We start from the raw sequence: 23,584 nt of genomic DNA on the forward strand, positions 1-23,584 counted from the left end.
ATGTAGAATTGAATTTGCGTGGGTTACCATCCATGTCCAGCTGATTTTGTTGTGGAGTGTTGTAGCAGACTATTACAGAGTTCAATGATTTGATGGTCCTTCAATACAACATGACATATTGACTTTTATTGTAAATGTTTTGGAAATGTGAACAGCAACCCCTGCATCAATATATTTTTGAGTCCCACGTACATCTTTTCCACCTGACAACACCACCCAGCATACTTCAGTAGGATTATGCCCAGCCACGTGTGACAAGGAATGCAGAAAACCTCTTTGAATAATGTCATATACACAGTGTACTTGACTGCACTTTCACATGACATGTTAACCGGAAAATGTGTCCTGGATATGTTTTGGTTAGCAACTTGTTTGTCATGGATACTTGATTGACCACTGTAGACTATTTGTAGACTCTCATAGAAACTGTATGGAGAGAGAGTCCCCATAACATGTCCAGTGTCTCCTTGATTGTGTTCCGCAGCACTTGTATTTTCTGATTTCAGTGTGCAGGGTCTTCACAATCCTCAAAGCCAGAGATAATATTCGGTGCTGTGATTGTAGTCATTTGTGTAGTAGCGTACATAATTGGTGGTAGAAAATGCAAGCACATGTGACTTTCTTAGAGTTGCAATTTTCACAATTGTTAGTGCAGATGATTTGTGCGCAACAGTTCTTTAATTAAGTAGTGATTCTTAAGGTACCAAATCTTGTTTAGTACATTTTCTATGTATCCATAAAATTAGTTTATTAATCATATCAGTTGTTCTGAATTATCCCTATTTTTCTAGTAGACAATTCTTAAAACCTTTATTGAAATTTTCACTTTTTTGTGGTTTTTTCTTTTGAGATAAATTCTGCTCTGATGTTCTGAGAATTGTGCACTGCAAGAGAATGCACGTTAACAAATTGGTACTACTTTGATTCTGTAAAAGATTAATGATGATGATGTTTGGTTTGTTGGGCGTTCAACTCCGCGGTCATCAGTGCCCGTACAAAGTCCCAATTTTTACACAGTCCAGATTTTTACACAATCCATTGTAGCTACTGTCACAAATGATGATGATGATGATGATGATGATGATACTGATACTGATACCACAAACACCCAGTCCCCGGGAAGAGAAAAATCCCCAACCCCACCGGGAATCAAACCTGGGATCCCGTGTAAAACATTAATGAAAATGAGCCAATAATACGTGTGAACTTCACTCTTGCTCATGGCATTGTTTTGTGATTCATTATATTTTCAGCATTAGAAAGGAATGCTGGTATGTAATTTATTACAATTTATTTAATACTGGCTGTGTAATTAGAAGTAAATCTTGTATCACACAATGCACTGTATGCTTATTCATTCATTTCAGTACCTGCTCCTGATGAACGATTGCCACCTAGAAAAAGCCATAATGGTTTCCACTAAGGTTAGCCCCTAAGATACACACTACAATGCAAGACTCAAGTCTTCTGTAGCATCTGCTTCCCCATCAACATCACTTTGTTCACAACAGTCTAAATGCAGTAACTATAGCTATGCTGCAAGTTTATACAAAAGTGTTATAAGTAACGGTATTTTATACAATGACTCAAGAGGTCTGCATGGTTCTTCTGAATTACACAGTTCTGTAAAGAAGTTTGGTGAAACTATGTGGCTTGAGTATTTAAATACTGCCATTGAGGTAAGTGCTTTTGTATATAGCTTTATTTTGTGATTTAGAAAAAATTATTTCTGTATTTCTGCATAGTGGCCAGACATTCATGTCACTAGCATTGTTCAGAAGAGAAGGTTGTTACATATTTTGCTACTACACCTTCTTTATTTGTGAATTATTTTCAACATTCTACAAGTACTGCTAGGACATTTATGCATATGGTATTGAACAATATTGTAGTTGTCAATCCTTGTAAAGTTTGGCGGTATTATTCGTCCTTGATGCATAGTGAACTACATTGCAAGATCTGATTTAGGTGTGCAGTTTATAGTTAAAAGGGTAACATGAAACTTTTCTCAAACAATTGAAAACATTGGTCTGGACTAGGAGTTCATTCCAGGTACCTGTCTGTTATGGACAGATCTTCTCCAATTGTACCATATAAGTAGGGCCTTAGGATTGATTCAAAATGCCAGCTTACTACAAAGACCTATCCATTCATTTCCAACAAATACCTGAATTGGAAATGCACTGTTTACAAAACGTGATTCTGGTTCAGGTCTGCACTCTTTAGTAACTTGGAGCAAATATTTGTATCAGTATACACTTAGCATCAAATGCTGTCTCTAGACTATCTGCTTAGGCCATTAGCAAGTACTCTAACATTTTATTAGAGTTTAACATAAATTGTGTATGTTGGCCTCTTTGCTCGTGGACCACTGAACCCAGTAAAAGGAAAATATAAGGATCTTCTTAATTGATGATTTTTATTTGCCTTGTGCATCATATTGCAGGTTTATCAAATTGTTAATGGGTGTGGTGTAAAGTCATGCACCAATTTTTACTTAATTTTGAGGTTGTATAAGTGCTATTATGGACTATGAAAAATACATGGAAGTTACAGGTTGTGAGCTGACTACTTTCTGTAACTGTCCATTCCAATTTATACATAATTCTTAATCAAGATTTGAATTAATATGTCATACATAGGTGTGGAGTCATCTATCTTATCCGTAAAACAATTTATATGACTGGATGCTAGCTTTTACAAGGATGGTCACTAATCACTTACTTAGTTGTAAACACACTGTGAAATGAGCAACACGTTCTAGTGAAAAGTATGAACATTTATACTTAAGGTCTTTGTGTACCTAGGGAATAAAAACAGTGGTTCTGGCAAGCACAAAGAGTTCTTCTCGTGTGTAATCATAAAATTTGTCATTTTGTTGCACTTTGAAGCAAAATATTTGTGAACTGTAATGAATAATAAAAAAACAAAAATACAAAATATGTGCAGTGGTTCCTCATCCTTGTTACATTCCTTTTTGTGTGTGTGTGTGTGTGTGTGTGTGTGTGTGTGTGTTTGTGTGTGTGTTTGTGTTTGTGTGTGTTTGTGAGTTTGTGTGTTTGTTTGTTAAATTTAATGAACAAATTCTAAAAATAACTTAAAACAATATCAAATGAACAAATAAGCATAATAATAACAGACTGTTGTTTGAAACACAAATAAACAGTTTACAAGACAGATACCAAATAATAATACAGGGTGTACATAAAGTCTGGGAACACTTTCAATTATGAAAGTTTTCATTTTACAAACATTTGATATGTGAACCATGAGTGACCCGGCAGAAGTCAATATGGTAATCAAATTCTTGCCATACCTGTCCCAGCATGACATCGTTGACTGTGGCAGTCGCTTCTCGTATTCTCTCCCGGTGCTTTGCTACATCACATGGTAGAGGCGGTACATAAACCAGATGTGTACCCACAGAAAAATATCACACGGAGTGAGATCTGGTGATTGGGGGAGGCCATTTCATAAAATAGCTGTCCTCTTCTGTAGCACAGCCGATCCATTGATGCGGCCGCTCCGTGCTCAGGTACCCACGAACTTCACGATGAAAATGGGGTGGAATTTATTGTGCCAGTGGTAAATAGCCTTCCTTGTTGGTAGCTTCTTACTGTAATTGGTTCTAAAGATCTTTGAACAGCAGTAGCCCACCTGTTTTCATCGAACTCCGACAGACAGAAAGCTCGCTCTGCACCTGAACTGGCCATGTTTGCGACTAGCACTGACTATCAGCAAAATTACCAAACTATGCTGTGGCCGTATACATGAAAAAAAAGAAGAAAGAAGTTGGGGTTTCTCTTAAAAGTAATATGTGTATGATATCTGTACAATGGTTGGTTCTAATGCTATACCTAATTGAAAGTGTTCGCAAACTATATGTACACCATGTAGTTTAATTGAAGAAAACAATCCTAGGTGAAATTACAAGATGGCTGGTCGAGCAGTTCTAGGTGCTATAGTCTGGAACCACGCGACCACTATGGTCGCAGGTTCGAATCCTGCCTCGGGCATGGATGTTTGAGATGTCCTTAGGTTAGTTAGGTTTAAGTAGTTCTAAATTCTAGGGGACTGATGACCTCAGAAGTTAAATCCCATAGTGCTCAGAGCAATTTTGAAATTACAAGATGACAGTTTGTGGCAGCAGAAAAATAAATCTTTATTAACTTCAGGGTGTTGTTTATCCATCTATTGAATTGATCAGTAAATGGTAGATATTATTGTTTTTATGGTCGCCTATGATGTGAAGTAATTGTGATTTGGACCTGCTGATCAGATCCAAATAAATGTGCTTCTGTCCTTCTTAGTGGACTTCATTTCCTTTGCAGTGTCTTAAGTGCTAGAAGGTGAGAGAGAGATGGAATCTGTGACCAAGAAAATTAAAGCTCCTTTGTACATTGAAGATAGCTCCCCTAAGATATGTTTAACACAATAATATTACTATTGTTTGAGTTATAGATCCTTGTCTCATTAGACTGCACAACAAAAATACATTTTGACAAAGCAAAATGTCAGATTGAGAAATAATATCAGAATGACAGTTTAAACACACATTTGTTTTTGCTCATATATTGTCTCTATGGTTATTGTGAGCACCATTCTTTAATGGTCGCAACACATCTCAAAGTTTGACTTCTAAGAAATAATGGCCCACATCAGGTGGAGACACTGAACTTGTCATCCCATCTTGCAGATATGTTGCGCCCATATACCCCATATTACCTGCAAATATTAATAAACTGTTTCTCCCAAAATTCATTGTCTGAAACTTAAGTATTTTTTTTAATGAAATATCTCAATCATATTTCATATATTAGGACAGAGAGTGTAACTCATCATTTTCCCTAAAATGATGTGTTATATCTCAACTTTTCCACTCCACCTCACACAATGTGTTGGAATTGCCATGAAACATGATAAGCTGGAGTGGCTGTGTGTGTTCTGCTACATAACTTCGGGTGTGAAACAGCAGTATAGAGTCACGCTGAGTATCACAATAGCAAGCAGTGTGGAAGTCACTACTGGGTCTGTTATGTTAAATAAAATATTCGGCTGGTGGAATCCATAATACATGTGGCAGCTCTATCTAGTGACTTGTTGCTGCTCCTGTGTCATCAACTATTTTAAGGACTAGAACATTTCATTGTTGCTAGTATCTGGAAAAAGTGATGAGACAGGATGTGTACTGAGAGATAAGCTAATTTTTGGAATGGATGACAGGAATGTTTCGATAGCGACATTTCAAATTTCTTTCATTTGTGCTGAAAACAGAAATTCATGTCCCAGAGTATTGCAACAGGATGCTTTGAATAGAAGTCTACTACTATTCAGTGTTACTTGGTACTTGTGGAGAGTGAAATTCCGATTAGAGAACACAAGTGAAACCAGAACGACATAGGGGTTGGCATATATCTAGTTGATACTTATGAAGTGGAACCAACGTTTGGTTAATTCAACTATCAATCTGGGACCATTCAAGTTTGTTGTGTAAGAGACAAACTGTCTTCAGTATGTTCCAAGAAGAAATGGAATCTACATAAGGTGCTGAATTGTGCCACTCAAGTGTAAGTAAAGATACTACACTGTATCATCAATGTCTACTTGGAGGCCAGGTGTATGGAGCAGTGCTGGATTGTGCTTCTTGGGCCGAGGTTTAACAATAGGTGTTTTGGTTCACGGAGAGTGGGATCTTATTTTTGCAGACCTTTCCTAACAACACGTTAGTCTTATCCATGATACTGGCTTTTACAATCTCCACTTGTGTGGTAATGCAGATTTTCAAATTTCATAAATTTTAATGCAACTTCACCACACCAGACAACCTAGACAATTATGTAGTGGCAGTGTCTCTACGTAGTGAAATAATGCAAACATGTGACAAAACCATTTAGTTGTAGATGCAGGTAATGAAATATAGAAGAATAAATGAGTGAAACGGGGCTGAAGAGGCCACGAGGCAAAAACACAGAGCAGAATCATCAGTCTCCTACTTAAGATAAAAATTGTTTTTAATCCCTAGACTGTAAATTGATGGGGTAACAGAATGTAAATTATACCAAAATCTGTTCTAAACATTTCTGAGATTTGCTGGATCCACTACAGTAGATGCTATATATCTTTATACTTGGTCAAGCAATCAAACTGAGCTATAATCTTCTGATCTGTAATTCAGCGTTGACAGGCAATGTAAAATACAGTATCTGTAATGGTCTAGTGCAGGGTCATGTAAATTTCTTAGTTCTGCCCAATTTCATGGCAGTTTGTCATAACATCCCATGATCTCCTAATGGGTATATCAGCATCCTAGCATCTTTTCAATTATGGAGCTGTCTCCATGTTCAGCTGCATTGTTCTGCTGAATTCTCTTCAAAATAAATGTTAATCTTTTAGCAAGTCTTGAAAGATGAATGCATTTTGTGATGATAAACAACCTCAAAGGGAATCGACATTGGTTTCATGTACTCGGGTGTTGTATGATGAAATTACATATGGTAATAGACAATCCCAGTCTGAGGGCAAGCTAATCATGTTATAAGGTAGGATTTTAGGTACTGCTTTATGAATGTGTTCAACCCTGCCATTACTCTTAGGATGAAATGACGTAGCTCTGAACTTATTTATTTTAAACAGTCAAGATAACTGTATGATAAGATTGGCCATAACGTTTGTCCCTCAGTCTGCTATAATGGCCTCTGGACTTCTAGATTGTAGTGCAAAATAAGTTACCAGTGCTCTCACAACCATCTCAGCGGCCATGTCTCCAGTGGGTCACACAATAAGATGATGAGAGAAACGGTCAGCGACAGATAAAATGTATGTTACTTTTTACTGTTAAGGCAAATGGTCCTGCAATATAGAGTGCTAAGACTTTGAAAGGTCCAGCTACCTCAGATATAGTTTGAAGAGGTACATTTGGTTTTTGTTCTTGCACTCTCTGCAAAAAGACAATTTTGAACTAAATATCCTAATGTATTTATTTATTTCTTTATTTTCGTTTTATTTTGACCACCAATAATGGCCTGCCCTGTGTGCCTGCATGGCACTTTCCCCATTACGATGTGTCTGTATACACTCATGACTTTGTCGCAGTATATACAGGGCTATTACAAATGATTGAGGCGATTTCATAAATTCACTGTAGCTCCATTCATTGACATATGGTCACGACACACTACAGATACGTAGAAAAACTCATAAAGTTTTGTTCGGCTGAAGTCGTAATTCAGGTTTCTGCCGCCAGAGCGCTCGAGAGCGCAGTGAGACAAAATGGCGACAGGAGCCAAGAAAGCGTATGTCGTGCTTGAAATGCACTCACATCAGTCAGTCATAACAGTCCAACAACACTTCAGGACGAAGTTCAACAAAGATCCACCAACTGCTAACTCCATTCGGCTATGGTATGCGCAGTTTAAAGTTTCTGGATGCTTCTGTAAGGGGAAATCAACGGGTCGGCCTGCAGTGAGCGAAGAAACGGTTGAACGCGTGTGGGCAAGTTTCACGCGTAGCCCGCGGAAGTCGACGAATAAAGCAAGCAGGGAGCTAAACGTACCACAGCCGACGGTTTGGAAAATCTTACGGAAAAGGCTAAAGCAGAAGCCTTACCATTTACAATTGCTACAAGCCTTGACACCCAATGACAAAGTCAAATGCTTTGAATTTTCGGCGTGGTTGCAACAGCTCATGGAAGAGGATGCGTTGAGTGTGAAACTTGTTTTCAGTGATGAAGCAACATTTTTTCTTAATGGTGAAGTGGACAGACACAATGTGCAAATCTGGGCGGTAGAGAATCCTCACGCATTCGTGCAGCAAATTCGCAATTCACCAAACGTTAACGTGTTCTGTGCAATCTCACGGTTTAAAGTTTACGGCCCATTTTTCTTCTGCGAAAAAAAACGTTACAGGACACATGTATCTGGACATATTCTTTGATATTCATAATGCCCACAGGGTACAACAAAAGCTGTCTTTTTCTCCATCTTTAATAGCTACATGAATCTGATAGTAGCTGGAGCATGGTGAAGAATTTGCATTTGACAAGATGATTGAAAATATGATCAATCCTTGCAAAAAATGCTGCAAGCTTTTCCTCTGTAACTGGTTTTGTTGGGGACTACCACTGTAACAAGCGTACATAAACAAGGTGTATACGACCCGGGACAACTGTTTTTTTTTTTTAGAATTCCAGGCATTTTTCATTGTTTTCAGTTAATTTTTTGTAATTTTGACTGGTAAGAACCGATACTCTAACAAAAGATATTACTGTACCGCACTACTGCAGAATAATACTTCAACAATAAAAGATAAACGAGAGAAAAAGAACGAAAATTACTTAAATTGCAAAGGAAATGCGCCATATACAACGACAACACACCGTGCTCGTGCAAGTGTCTGCCAAATGCAAGCTGTGTCAAAGTCTTTAGGAAGACTATGCAATGCATCATAAAAACAAATTGCCTGCGATGAGCATGAAGTCACAACAGTTTACATTAGATTCGTTTTAGCAGTTACGAGTGGGCTCATGCGCGTGGGCAGTTGAGTTGCTTTTGAGTAGCAGATTCTCCTGATTCTGGCTACAGGAATGTGGATTGGCTGTGCAAGTAGCCGCATCAAGCAGCTAGATGCTACCGGGAAAATTCGTATTCTTGAGGAAAAAAACTTGTATCACAAAGTGCCTAGCATGCAGCGCATGTTTGTCTATTGATTATTCATATGATTTTGAAATGCATTCCTATTGGATTTTGAATATTTTTGAACACATTTTAAGTTGATTTCTGACTGAATCATAAGTTGATTTTTGAATGCATGCATAGTGTATGTGATGTCTCATCGCATCTAGAAATAAACTTCCCGTAGATGGGACAGGGCTATACGAGCTGAGCGGACTAAAGCCAAACGGATGAATGCCAATTGCTGTCTGATTATGTGGTTGATTGGGTTTGTGAATGATCAGTGTTGTTATAATTACTAGCGAAATCCATAGAGTCAGACTACCAGAGTAGAAATAAACAACGCTCAGGAATAACAGGTGAGAAAGATTATGTATTATCTTCTCTGTGTATCCAAGGAAATGAAATTTTGACAGAAAATTTTTGGCCATATTGCTACACTAGTAAGGACCAGTAGTACAGTTCTCGTCTAGCAGCCACTTAAGTTCTATTCTGGAAGTGACGTGGAAAACGTGTTGCACAAAAACGTAAAACGCCTAACTGAAAAACAATTGCAGGATAACCTAACCTGTGATTCTGGCAGGGTTAGTGAAGTTAATCAGTGAACAAATTTTGACAATGGCACGAATAGCTACAGAATTGGTGGTGGCAAGATTGTTTGTGGAACAAGGAAGGACAAGAAACAGGGACAAATTATGGGAGAATAAAACGATCCCAAATTTATATAAAAATTTCGTAATACTACTTTTCGGTTTGTGTGTTCGTGCTACTTAACAGTGATGTTGCTGTTGGCTGACTACATCACGTGTCCTATGCTCTGAATATCGGCTGGCGAGATCATGTGACATGAACTATGACTGGCTTACAAAAGCGCATCCCAATCTTGATTTCAATGATTTGGAAAGTAACATGTGGTGTTTGGTGGAATTCTAATGTATACTTTTGTAATACGAAAATACGCAGCATGCATGTTGCTGCACATGAAAGATATTTCCAAATCTTGTCTTTTTCCCTGAGTTTCGTTTTCTATAGTGCCAGGAAATTCTATGCTCATGTATAAAACCATAACCATTCAAAGGATTGATAAGAGAAAATATACTGTCACTTAACATGGAGAAAGCTTGTTTTCACCTGGGAGAAAGTGTATTTTTATCCGTGAAAAATCCGGGAATTTTTTTTTCCTTGTCCGCATATACACCCTGATAAAAGTCCAGGAGCGCTTTCAGTTATTTATTGCACAAGAACAAAACATTGTACAGATATCATACGTATGTCATTTTGAAGAGAAACCCTGAAAGTTCATTTTTCATGTGTACCGTGCAATGGTTCTTTCGCGTTCTCGTCAATATGGTACCAGAACGTTTAAGTTCTACCACTGTAAAGATGGAAGATCCATGATTAGGAATGTCAGAACTGTGTAGTAAGTAGTGACAGGCACACTCCAAACCATCGACTCTCAGAGAGTGATTTTAACTGTGTTCAACCTAATGGTAAATTATCAAACTATTTTTCTCCGAATCATACAGTTTGTGGGAATAGCAGTGAGAATAATTACTTTTGGAAACCTTTTATCAGACAAACCCTCTTATAACAATAAACTGTTTTGCTTAATAAATTGGCCACCAGCCCAAATCGGGCACAGTGTCCACACAAAAAGATGAAGTCAATTTTCGACACTGAATAAATAACTACTTTCACTTACTATGTAACTGAAACACAACCACTTAATTTCCATTTACTTGGGTCACTTGGCAGTAAGTACTATTAATCCCACTTTCTGTTACTTATGGAATTTATCACTGTACTTCAGTAATTATTTAAAGAAGACACACACATCCCCCCCATGAACCATGGACCTTGCCGTTGGTGGGGAGGCTTGCGTGCCTCAGCGATACAGATAGCCGTACCGTAGGTGCAACCACAACGGAGGGGTATCTGTTGAGAGGCCAGACAAACGTGTGGTTCCTGAAGAGGGGCAGCAGTCTTTTCAGTAGTTGCAAGGGCAACAGTCTGGATGAGTGACTGATCTGGCCTTGTAACAATAACCAAAACGGCCTTGCTGTGCTGGTACTGCGAACGGCTGAAAGCAAGGGGAAACTACAGCCGTAATTTTTCCCGAGGGCATGCAGCTTTACTGTATGATTACATGATGATGGCGTCCTCTTGGGTAAAATATTCCGGAGGTAAAATAGTCCCCCATTCGGATCTCCGGGCGGGGACTACTCAAGAGGATGTCGTTATCAGGAGAAAGAAAACTGGCGATCTACGGATCGGAGCGTGGAATGTCAGATCCCTTAATCAGGCAGGTAGGTTAGAAAATTTAAAAAGGGAAATGGATAGGTTGAAGTTAGATATAGTGGGAATTAGTGAAGTTCGGTGGCAGGAGGAACAAGACTTCTGGTCAGGTGACTACAGGGTTATAAACACAAAATCAAATAGGGGTAATACAGGAGTAGGTTTAATAATGAATAGGAATGCGGGTAAGCTACTACAAACAGCATAGTGAACGCATTATTGTGGCCAAGATAGATACGAAGTCCACACCTACTACAGTAGTACAAGTTTATATGCCAACTAGCTCTGCAGATGACGAAGAAATTGAAGAAATGTATGATGAAATAAAAGAAATTATTCAGATTGTGAAGGGAGACGAAAATTTAAAAGTCATGGGTGACTGGAATTCGAGTGTAGGAAAAGGGAGAGAAGGAAACATAGTAGGTGAATATGGATTGGGGGACAGAAATGAAAGAGGAAGCCGCCTTGTAGAATTTTGCACAGAGCACAACATAATCATAACTAACACTTGGTTTAAGAATCATGAAAGAAGGTTGTATACATGGAAGAACCCTGGAGATACTAAAAGGTATCAGATAGATTATATAATGGTAAGACAGAGATTTAGGAACCAGGTTTTAAATTGTAAGACATTTCCAGGGGCAGATGTGGACTCTGACCACAATCTACTGGTTATGACCTGTAGATTAAAACTGAAGAAACTGCAAAAAGGTGGGAATGTAAGGAGATGGGACCTGGATAAACTAAAAGAACCAGAGGTTGTACAGAGATTCAGGGAGAGCATAAGGGAGCAATTGACAGGAATGGGGGAAATAAATACAGTAGAAGAAGAATGGGTAGCTTTGAGGGATGAAGTAGTGAAGGCAGCAGAGGATCAAGTAGGTAAAAAGACGAGGGCTAGTAGAAATCCTTGGGTAACAGAAGAAATACTGAATTTAATTGATGAAAGGAGAAAATATAAAAATGCAGTAAGTGAAACAGGCAAAAAGGAATACAAACGTCTCAAAAATGAGATCGACAGGAAGTGCAAAATGGCTAAGCAGGGATGGCTAGAGGACAAATGTATGGATGTAGAGGCCTATCTCACTAGGGGTAAGATAGATACCGCCTACAGGAAAATTAAAGAGACCTTTGGAGATAAGAGAACGACTTGTATGAATATCAAGAGCTCAGATGGAAACCCAGTTCTAAGCAAAGAAGGGAAAGCAGAAAGGTGGAAGGAGTATATAGAGGGTCTATACAAGGGCGATGTACTTGAGGACAATATTATGGAAATGGAAGAGGATGTAGATGAAGATGAAATGGGAGATATGATACTGCGTGAAGAGTTTGACAGAGCACTGAAAGACCTGAGTCAAAACAAGGCCCCCGGAGTAGACAATATTTCATTGGAACTACTGACGGCCGTGGGAGAGCCAGTCCTGACAAAACTCTACCATCTGGTGAGCAAGATGTTTGAAACAGGCGAAATACCCTCAGACTTCAAGAAGAATATAATAATTCCAATACCAAAGAAAGCAGGTGATGACAGATGTGAAAATTACCGAACTATCAGCTTAATAAGTCACAGCAAAATACTAACACGAATTCTTTACAGACGAATGGAAAAACTAGTAGAAGCCAACCTCGGGGAAGATCAGTTTGGATTCCGTAGAAACACTGGAACACGTGAAGCAATACTGACCTTACGACTTATCTTAGAAGAAAGATTAAGGAAAGGCAAACCTACGTTTCTAGCATTTGTAGACTTAGAGAAAGCTTTTGACAATGTTGACTGGAATACTCTCTTTCAAATTCTAAAGGTGGCAGGGGTAAAATACAGGGAGCGAAAGGCTATTTACAATTTGTACAGAAACCAGATGGCAGTTATAAGAGTCGAGGGACATGAAAGGGAAGCAGTGGTTGGGAAGGGAGTAAGACAGGGTTGTAGCCTCTCCCCGATGTTGTTCAATCTGTATATTGAGCAAGCAGTAAAGGAAACAAAAGAAAAATTAGGAGTAGGTATTAAAATTCATGGAGAAGAAATAAAAACTTTGAGGTTCGCCAATGACATTGTAATTCTGTCAGAGACAGCAAAGGACTTGGAAGAGTAGTTGAATGGAATGGACAGTGTCTTCAAAGGACGATATAAGATGAACATCAACAAAAGCAAAACAAGGATAATGGAATGTAGTCTAATTAAGTCGGGTGATGCTGAGGGAATTAGATTAGGAAATGAGGCACTTAAAGTAGTAAAGGAGTTTTGCTATTTGGGGAGCAAAATAACTGATGATGGTCGAAGTAGAGAGGATATAAAATGTAGGCTGGCAATGGCAAGGAAAGCGTTTATGAAGAAGAGAAATTTGTTAACATCCAGTATTGATTTAAGTGTCAGGAAGTCATTTCTGAAAGTATTCGTATGGAGTGTAGCCATGTATGGAAGTGAAACATGGACGATAAATAGTTTGGACAAGAAGAGAATAGAAGCTTTCGAAATGTGGTGCTACAGAAGAATGCTGAAGATTAGATGGGTAGATCACATAACTAATGAGGAAGTATTGAATAGGATTGGGGAGAAGAGATGTTTGTGGCACAACTTGACCAGAAGAAGGGATCGGTTGGTAGGACATGTTCTGAGGCATCAAGGGATCACCAATTTAGTATTGGAGGGCAGCGTGGAGGGTACAAATCGTAGAGGGAGACCAAGAGATGAATACACTAAGCAGATTCAGAAGGATGTAGGTTGCAGTAGGTACTGGGAGATGAAGAAGCTTGCACAGGATAGAGTAGCATGGAGAGCTGCGTCAAACCAGTCTCAGGTCTGAAGACCACAACAACAACAACGACACACACATGTTTCAACAAGGATACAAAAAAAATATTAAACTTATAGCTATTATTCCTATGACCAAAACTATTATTTAACACGACTAGATTTCATTTCTTTACGACTTTTATTTGTTAACATTTAACTAACACCAATATTTGTCTGGCTTTCTTTGACATGGAGAAGCAGCACGAACAAGTACTGTTAAGATTGTTGCAGTTAAACAATTATGTTACCTTACTTTAAAAAATGCTATTGAAAACTTATCCTCATGGTCACGCAAAGCGGTGGTTCTTAAACCGATATGTGCAAACTTTAGTATTTAATAATAATTTTCAGAATTTACTACCAAAGCAGTACTATTGCCAGTAATTTACTATTATTCAAGCTTCAATAAACATCAGAATACTCGGAATAGATTCGTTTAGGTAAGGACCCTAATGAGGTAAATGAAATTTCCGGAATGAGATTTTCACTCTGCAGCGGAGTGTGTGCTGATATGAAACTTCTTGGCAGATTAAACCTGTGTGCACCGACCGAGACTCGAACTTGGGACCTTTGCCTTTCACGGGCAAGTGCTCTACCATCTGAGCTACAGAAGCGTGACTCACGCCCAGCCCCCACAGCTTTACTTCTGCCAGTATCTCGTCTCCTACCTTCCAAACTTTACAGAAGCTCTTCTGCGAACCTTGCAGAACTAGCGCTCCTGAAAGAAAGGATATTGCGGAGACATGGCTTAGCCACAGCCGGGGGGATGTTTCCAGAATGAGATTTTCACTCTGCAGCGGAGTGTGTGCTGATATGAAACTTCCTGGCAGATTAAAACTGTGTGCACCGACCGAGACTCGAACTCGGGACCTTTGCCTTTCGCAGGCAAGTGCTCTACCATCTGAGCTACCGAAGCACGACTCACGCCCCGCCCCCACAGCTTGACTTCTGGCAGTATCTGCACACAGTTTTAATCGGCCAGGAAGTTTCATATCAGCGCACACTCCACTGCAGAGTGAAAATCTCGTTCTGGAAACATCCCCCAGGCTGTGGCTAAGCCATGTCTCTACAGTATCCTTCCTTTCAGGAGTGCTAGTTCTGCAAGGTTCGCAGAAGAGCTTCTGTAAAGTTTGGAAGGTAGGAGACGAGATACTGGCAGAAGTAAAGCTGTGGGGGCCAGGCGTGAGTCGTGCTTCGGTAGCTCAGATGGTAGAGCACTTGCCCGCGAAAGGCAAAGGTCCCGAGTTCGAGTCTCGGTTGGTGCACACAGTTTTAATCTGCCAGGAAGTTTCGTAAATGAAATTGAAAAATTATGGTTAAACACAAAGGTACATTTAACACTTACATTCAACTGATTGAAGAAGGATGGTTCATACTGTGATACACTTCTAAATAAAGTACTTTGCCTGTTACTAATGTCGAAGGTGGCATGAGGTGGTGCTGCATAATAACATTGCACAGGTACGGCTCTTGATGTACATAGCTCTATCTTCCTCTTGGTGGCTACGGTAAAATAGCAAATTTCTGAGCTATTAATTTATTGCTGTACTGCGCCATCATGTAGAACACGTCTGAGCGTGTTCACCACTTGCAGGGCAGCTACCGACAGTGTGTGTCACTTGCACGCCAATTCTCACTCGTGTGCCCCACCACCTTTCCCATTCCACCACAGAATGGAGTTCCGTTCTACCTATGATCCCTACACATTTTCATTTTACACTTCTGCTTACAAAAACCCTAAGTATGAACCATCTACAATTGCGTGACAGCACATACATACAAAATTGACATAATTAATTACAGTTGTACGTGAAATATTACATAATTATTTACAAAATATGTTTTAATATATTTATTCCACCTACATCAAAGAGGTTATTTTTAACAGATAAACTACACTTAACAAAAGCTTACTCTCGTTATAGTATTTGTTTAATTTTTCAAAATTATTACGGAACAAAAAATTTAAAATATACAGATTAATGGCAGTATTATATTTACAATAGCATTACAACTGCCACAGCGTATTTTGGTAATTTGCCGATAGTTGGTGCTAGTCACAAGCATGGTGAGTTGAGGTACGTTGTAGTTTGACAAATGGGAAAGTGAACAGGCATAAATGTCGAATATGGGATTCAAAGCATCCACACAAATGCATTGAATTTGAGCGTGATTCCCCAAAGGTAAATATTTTTTGTGCCTTGTCACGTCGAAAACTGTACAGGCCATTCTTCTTTGTCGAAAGCACTGTCACTGGGTATTCCTACTTGGACATGTTTCAGCAGAATGGGGCTCCACCCCATTTCCATCTTGAAGTTTGTGGGTACCTGAACATTGGTGGATTGGCCGTGCTACAAAAGGGGACAGCTGTTCCATGAAATGGCCATCCTGATCACCAGACCTCACTCCATGTGAGTCTTTTCTGTGGGAATACATTAAAGATCTGATGTATGTACCACCTCTACCACGTGATACAGCAGAAGTCCGGGAGAGAATACGGGAAGCGACTGCCACAGTCGACGATGCCACGCTAGGATGGGTATGGCAAGGTATCAATTACCATACTGACATATGCTGGGTCTCTCATGGTTTGCATATCAAATGTTTGTAAAAAACAAAAACTTTCACAGTCTCTCTTCAAAGTGCAATATGTATGAGACCTGTACAATGTTTAGTTCTTTTGCAATAAATAATGACTGAAAGTGTTCCCGGACTTTATGTACACCCTGTATGTGACAACCAGGAACTGAAAGAAGGTTTAATTACTCCAGCTTTTAGTAAATCTGAGGCATTTTTTCTACTGCAGGCTGCAAGTGATAAGATACGCAATATGGTTTCCAGGCTATTGGCTTGGTATCATATGTAGGAATCTTGTGGTACATTAAGAAGTTTGACAGAAGTTGTTTCTTTTCTTCAGATGAAGTTGCAAAGTCAGCTAGAATGGGGTACAGTTGACAGTGAGTATATCTAACAAACAAAACATTTATTTGTATGCCTGTATTGATGAGGAAGGTAGAAGTTCTGCTGTTCATTTATCTTGCAAACTTGAGCAATTCCTATCTCTCTTACCAGATTGGCTTTGCAGAAGGGGAGCAAGGAGCAGTGGCAGAACTGCTCCCATTCACATTTTGCGTATTCACATGCCTTCGAGCACCTCGTTGACCTACTTGGTTAGCTGACCAGTGCTGTAGAGATGGATAGTTTTCTCTCCCCTTGTCTGATTTTTCTAAAACAAGCACATGCTGGTGCCAAACACTAAGGAGCCGTGTAACTTTTTGTCATTTGCAACGTGTGCAGCACACTTCGGCAACGAATGCACATCAAGTGGGCTTTATCCCGGTGGATGATTAGACGAATTGTTGCACCTCCTTTGTGAGTTTTATAGCCTAACTTAGTGTACTCAGTGTACTTCACCTTGTCACGTACCTGTGGGGTCAATCCTGCGAATGAGTGAATCTGCACAGCAAGTTTCTGATTTCCTGAGTGGTATCTCATTCCTTTCATTACTTTCTGTTAGTAAATATGTACGACAAGACACAACTCTTATTCGGTCAGAAAATCACTCGAAATCCTCTCCAGAATTTTATTATTTGATGGAAAAATTGTCCTTATAGTAGCTGACAGTATTTATTTCTGTACATATCTTCAACGCATTCTGCAAGGATGTCAAATGCCTTGGTATTTCTCAGCCCTTCCTTGAATCTACATAAGCGTGAGCCACTCCTTGCAACTTCATGCTGGTACTCCTATGAACTTTTCATCACTCGATGGGGACAGTTTCCCTGTATCCATTACATTTTGTACTACTGTGTCAACGTTTACACCTAGTTTAGAACCGCCTATGGGAACACAGAAGTAGGGAAGTTAGGCTAGCTCCAGGCACAGTGCTGTTTCGCGCACACACACACACACACACACACACACACACACACAACACACACACACACACACACACACACACACACACACACACACACACAAAAAATTTGATCACAGACCTCGATGATGTCAGTGGCAGCATTGGTCCAGAGGCCTTTCCCCCTACAAGTGAAGCTTGAGGCCTTTCCCCCTACAAGTGAAGCTTGCACATTTAATATGTAGTAATTGGATAGATAAAAAAATCCAGTCACCAAGTGATGGCAGGAGAAAGGTTTTACTTATGCAAGCTTTTGAAGCCAGTGGCCCCTCCTTCCAGCATAAAGATTGAACGGGTAGGGAGAGGGGTGAAGGGAAGGGAACTTGAGACGTCTAGGGAAAGGGGTGGGGTTCTGAAAAGTCACCCAGAATGCAAGGTCAGGGGAGACTTAACAGATGGGATGATTAGGAAAGACACCAACCATTGCTTGGTGAATGGATTTTTTAGCTATACAATTACAGTATATTGTCAGAAATCGTATATTTTGATTGTTACAATTAAATTGTTCATTGACAATAGATTGGGCAGCAATGCAGTGGCGATACCCGGTGTCGAGGTGGCATCGGGACATCATAATCATGATGTGGCCTCGTGCGACCACGATAGAGGAGGCAGACGAGGTTGAATTTCCTTACCTAATGGCAGTGATGGCAGCGTGGCATTAGGCCTGGGTAGACTGTGGTGGGCAGCTTGGGCTGACTGTGTGAAGCACTTGTCTGTTGCACTGCAGCATGGAGCCGTACTGTCCTGCATGGTGGTTTCATACATCTGTTCACGGCTTGGTAATTTGTATGGGGCACCTCAAAGCTGAAAGTTGGTCAAATTTGGCATCTCACTTCAGATGGCAGTTCTTACACCCACTTGGGGGTGTAGTCAGGATTGGATAATGATGCGGACTTGTAATTAATATACATACTCATGTTGGGAAAAGGAAACCGTATCAGTTTATTTGCTCATAGGGATTACATTGTGAGAATTGTCAGGAGGACAACAGAAGGTAGTTCCAGAACCATCATGGGGCAGAAGGGAAAATGCCAAGGTAAAGAAACTGAGCCATTTAGTGTTTGCTATAGGTGGCGGTTTGGAACATAAGAGAGAGATGTTCTTCAGCTCTGATAGCAGTCAGTGTCTAAAGTCAAGTGATCCTGTGGCATGATTTGGTTGGTAGGTAGGTCGGTCTTTACAGTGATCATTTATCCTAGTCCATCATTAACTGGTCCATTGTTGTATCAGCAGCAAGGCGACAGACTGAATGGGAGCCCATTTGTAAAATGAAGTAATAGTAATTTCTTGCTTACGGAGACTGGAGTAGCACCTTGCAAACAAACTACTTTCCAATAACAGTTTTAGCCACGGATGTGACATTTCCTGAGCCTTTTACACAACTATTGTGTAAAAACGGGTGGTTGTGAGACTTTAATATGGTGCATCATTTAAACTATATATTTTCAAATTACAAGAGTATAAATATGAAAAACACTGAATGTGACACTTAAGTTTTGTGAATATGTAAATTAACATGGCATCTGGTATCCTTTAACATAACATAGATTGCAGCCTAGTTAGGCGATACATGTTATTTGTCCATAAAAATATGTCTGATCTCTTCATTTAAAAATATTATTTAGCTAGTTAATATATAAAGAACTCCCCACTGTGTGTACTTCGTGGTGTAATATTTGCAGAAATGACAAAAGAATTGTCGGCTTAGGACATCATCAAAGTGTGACAGATATGGAACATCTTCTCGTGCTACGAAGGGGTTATTTACTTATTGGGGTTGTGGCTTGGCAGTGTTTTGGAAGGCAGAGAGGAAGAGGCACTGTCTGCAATATCAACACCCAGAATAAGCTTAACAAGGCTGAGGGGCAATGTCACTCTCTTCTGTGGTGTTATGAGATTCAATTTGATAATGTTGTTCTCGTTAATGAGATCTGTTTACTCAATGTATATGAATGTCACATAAGAGTAACAAAATACAAAAGAGTTGTTTAAAAGGCAGTTATGTTATTTTGTGGCTTGAAGACTAGAGCTGTCTTACGGCCCTCAATCCTCTGCAAATGGAAGCAAAGTCACATGACAAGACATGGTGGCAGTGCATAGCAGGTCCTTAACATGGAGAAACTACAAGAAGGTAACTGACTTGAGGTAAATGTTTATGAGTAGCATCAGGGTGACAGATCATTGAAATGTAATGTGTCTTCTCAGCTCAGTACAGCCATCCCTCTCTTTTTCACTGTTAAATTTCACTACCAACAGTTCGTGCTTTGACCACAAGTTTCATTCACAAAGTAGTAAAAATAATATGGAATAACTATTAAAATAAATTTGAGGGTTACCCAAAAAGTGAGGCACTACATTTTTTTCCTTCAGTCATTATTTATTGAACACAACGATAAATACACAAAAGAAAGAATGTTGTTTACTCTACATTCCCTATACTTCCATACAATTGCTGCCCTGTTCTATGGCCTTCATCAATCAAGATACAAGGGCGTGTGTACCCTGTCAGTGCCACTCCTTGTTCTGGTATTGAAGCCATTTCTCCACTGTAAGAATCACATCTTTGTCATCCTCAAAATGTCATCTACAAATGTGATGCTTTAATGAGACAAGCAAATGGAAGTTGGAGGTGCGCTAGGTCAGGGCTGTAGGATGGATGAGATAATACTGTCCAACCCTGCTTAATGATGGTTCTGAAGTCCTCAAACTTGTGTTATCATATAGAATCAGTCAATCACCTGGGTTATTATGGTGACAAAATCATTGGAAGCCCTTTTTGGGTTTGGTTAATGTGTTCACATCTGCTTCAGAAATATTGGTACTGTGTCTTGGCATCACATCAAAGAGTGAGAAGATTTAGTTTCCTCATGAGATAGTGCGTAACCCATTGTGCACAAACTTCTGAGTAATTAAGACTATGGACAATTGCATCCACACTTTCCTTCCTGAGTGACAGCTTCATTGCCAAGTTCCAAGTTGTTCTGCATTGGTCTTTGTGAATGAGCACATCAGCAAGCTGTGCCTGGTCAAGTTTGAAAGCCACGAATGGCCTCCCTGAATGAAGCAAATCCTGGAACCCTGCCGAACCAATGTCTCCTAATGGCCTCACTCTCTTTGCCCAGTGACTAACAGAACTTCTGTCTATTGCAGATGCTCCATAAACAGGATGCAAACAATTGGGAATATTCTCGAAGGTTCTATTCTTTACTGTGAGAAGTTCAATGACAACACGCTGCTTGTAGCTTACATCATATAGAGACACCATTTCAAAACATTGCTACAGGTATGCAACCTGTCAGAATAAATGGGAAATTTGTGTGTGCAATTTGGAAACTTCAAATAATGTATATCTTAACTGTCACATTCATACAATTTTTGCTGATTGAGAAAAAATGTGGTACATTATTTTCCGGGCAATCTTCGTACTTTCAGTTAGCATGACACCCTCTGTTCGCTGCTGTGTACGGTGGCGAGAACCTAACCAATTGGGTGCAAATTTGATTTACGTACTAGCTAAAGAGCTATGTGCTATATTTCATGTTGTGTTTGTGTCCTGCAAAAACATCCAATTTAACTGATGCTCCACTTTACAGATCTCACCAAACTGTCTCATTGTTGGTACAGTTTGTTACGCAAAAATATTGAGAACTCTGATGTCAGTGGATGAAACAGTACCTATATTCCAAGTTACAATTGAAGACTGCTTCATTATTATGAGAAATACAAATTTTTGATGCTAAAACCAGCCAGCTTTTGTTAAATATGAATGGAACGAATGCTTCAGGGCGAGGTGAAGAAAACCGAGAAAGGCACTATGTTGCACCTTCATATTAGGCTAACAACTCTTATGGTGACAGATCTGTATATTTAGTCTTATTCACAGTCCTGGGCTCTTATTTCTTGTGTGATGATGATGAATTATGTTCGTGCTGACACAGCAAATAGTTTATGTGTGCATAGGATGGCAGGTCTCAGTTGTGAAATATTCTGAAGGGGTAGTAATACCTTTATAATTTGATGGGAAGCAACTTCCCATGCAAGCAGGATATGTGGACATTGTCAGATGTCTGGTATTGTGCTGAAGACATTTGGTCCTCACAAGGGGAAGGTCTCGGAATGGCCAACCAATTTGAGTCATATTTGGCAGGGTGCTTGTATAAACCTAAAACAGAGGACTAAGATATTTTGGCTCAAGAAGCTCCCCCATCCTTATATTTGAGGAAACCACTCCTAAAGTTCATGACATGCGATTGATTCAAATTTGACAAAATCAATAGGTAATTGAAAACTGAGAGTTTTCATCATGTGGGGGGGGGGGGGGGGGGTGGAGGTTGCTGCATATGCCCATTTCGTAGAATCGAAGAAAGAAACTGAATATGCCTATGGTAAACACTGTTCAAAGAACTGCCACTGATGTAGCAATCAAGGCATGTGGCTGAGGAGAAGAGAACATTTTCTGCAGTTTTTTCATTAGTATTTTTGCTGTATTGCATCTAGTAGGAATAGGAAAGTCAAAAGGTAATCAGTGAAAAATAATAACAAGGTAGGAAAATAAATTTCTTTAATGAGTTGGATTAGAAAGAATTATAATTTTAATCCTGGTTGCCCAACAAAGGCTCTTTCACTCACTGTTACATGCCTTCACTTACCTTTGAACATCTACATGGGTGGTGCTTGTCATATAAATATTTGAAGCAAATATGCTTGTGGCACCAAGAACATGTAATGAAAGCAGCTTTCGCACAACTACATCATTCATTCTGAAGATTTGGCAGAAAACTGACTTGGCTTACATTTAAAAATATTTTGTTTTTGGTAATTACACTGAAGTGCCAAGGAAACTGGTATAGGCACGTGTATTAAAATACAGAGAGATGTAAACAGACAGAATATGGCACTGCGGTCATCAATGCCTGTATAAGATAACAAGTGTCTGCCGCAGTTGTTAGCTCAGTTACTGCTGCTGCAATGGCAGATTATCAAGACTTAAATGAGTTGGAACGTGTTGCTATAGTCGGTGCATGAGCGAAGGGACACAGTATCTCTGAGGTAGTGATGAAGCGAGGTTTTTCCATTTGACCATTCCACAAGTGTACCTTGAATATCAGGAATCTGGTAAAACATCAGGTCTCTGACATCGCTGTGGATGGAAAAAATTTCTGCAAGAAAATGACCAATGACGACTGAAGAGAATTGTTCAATGTGACATAAGTGCAACCTTTCCTCAGATTGCCATACATTTCAGTACTGGGCTATCAACAAGTATCAGCATGCAAATCATTCAACGATACATCATCAATATGGACTTTTGGAGCTGAGGCCCACTCGTGTACCCTTGATGACTGCATGACACAAAGCTTTATGCCTCATGTGGATCCGTCAACACCGACATTGGACTGTTGATGACTGGAAACATGTTGCCTGGTCGGATGAGTCTCATTTCAAATTGTATCAAGTGTATAGATGTGTATGGGTATGGAACTGACTTCATGAGTCCATGGACACTGCTTGTCAGCAGGGGACTTGTTCAAGCTGGTGGAGGCTCTGTAATGGTGTGGGATGTGTGCAGTTGGACTGCACACATCCTTGGAACAGAACGGTAGCAGTGTACCTGTCAGTATGACTTTTGTTTACACTTTAGGTGGCGAGCGTTGGCACGTTTGTATTATGTCCTCGATATTTCAGGATGGCGTACCAGCTGCGTTCCGCTTTGGGATTCAGAAGAAGCGTGTATGAAGCTGCTACCAGTGGTAATCAACAAGCCGAAACTGTCGAACATAACTCAACTTCTGATACACCGCACCATGGGTCTGGGGAAGAATCTACGCAACATCAATTTGACATCTATATACGACTCTGATAAGTAACACTTATGTAACTATCCTTTCTAGATTACCTGTATCCATT

At 39.7% G+C, this 23,584-nt stretch overlaps 1 long non-coding RNA gene and 2 other non-coding genes across 3 annotated transcripts in view; 2 read left to right on the forward strand and 1 right to left on the reverse strand.

Annotated features, from left to right (window-relative positions):
- LOC126427229 (uncharacterized) overlaps window positions 1-23,584 on the forward strand; it is a 107,396-nt gene that overhangs the window by 30,684 nt on the left and 53,128 nt on the right. The window lies entirely within an intron of this gene.
- Window positions 14,601-14,674, reverse strand: Trnas-cga (transfer RNA serine (anticodon CGA)). The gene has a single exon. It is a non-coding gene; the product is annotated as a tRNA-Ser (tRNA).
- Trnas-cga (transfer RNA serine (anticodon CGA)) lies at window positions 14,950-15,023 on the forward strand. Its single transcript has one exon. It is a non-coding gene; the product is annotated as a tRNA-Ser (tRNA).

The sequence above is a fragment of the Schistocerca serialis genome, chromosome 11 (genome assembly GCF_023864345.2).
Source record: "Schistocerca serialis cubense isolate TAMUIC-IGC-003099 chromosome 11, iqSchSeri2.2, whole genome shotgun sequence".
Taxonomy (NCBI): Eukaryota; Metazoa; Arthropoda; class Insecta; order Orthoptera; family Acrididae; genus Schistocerca; species Schistocerca serialis.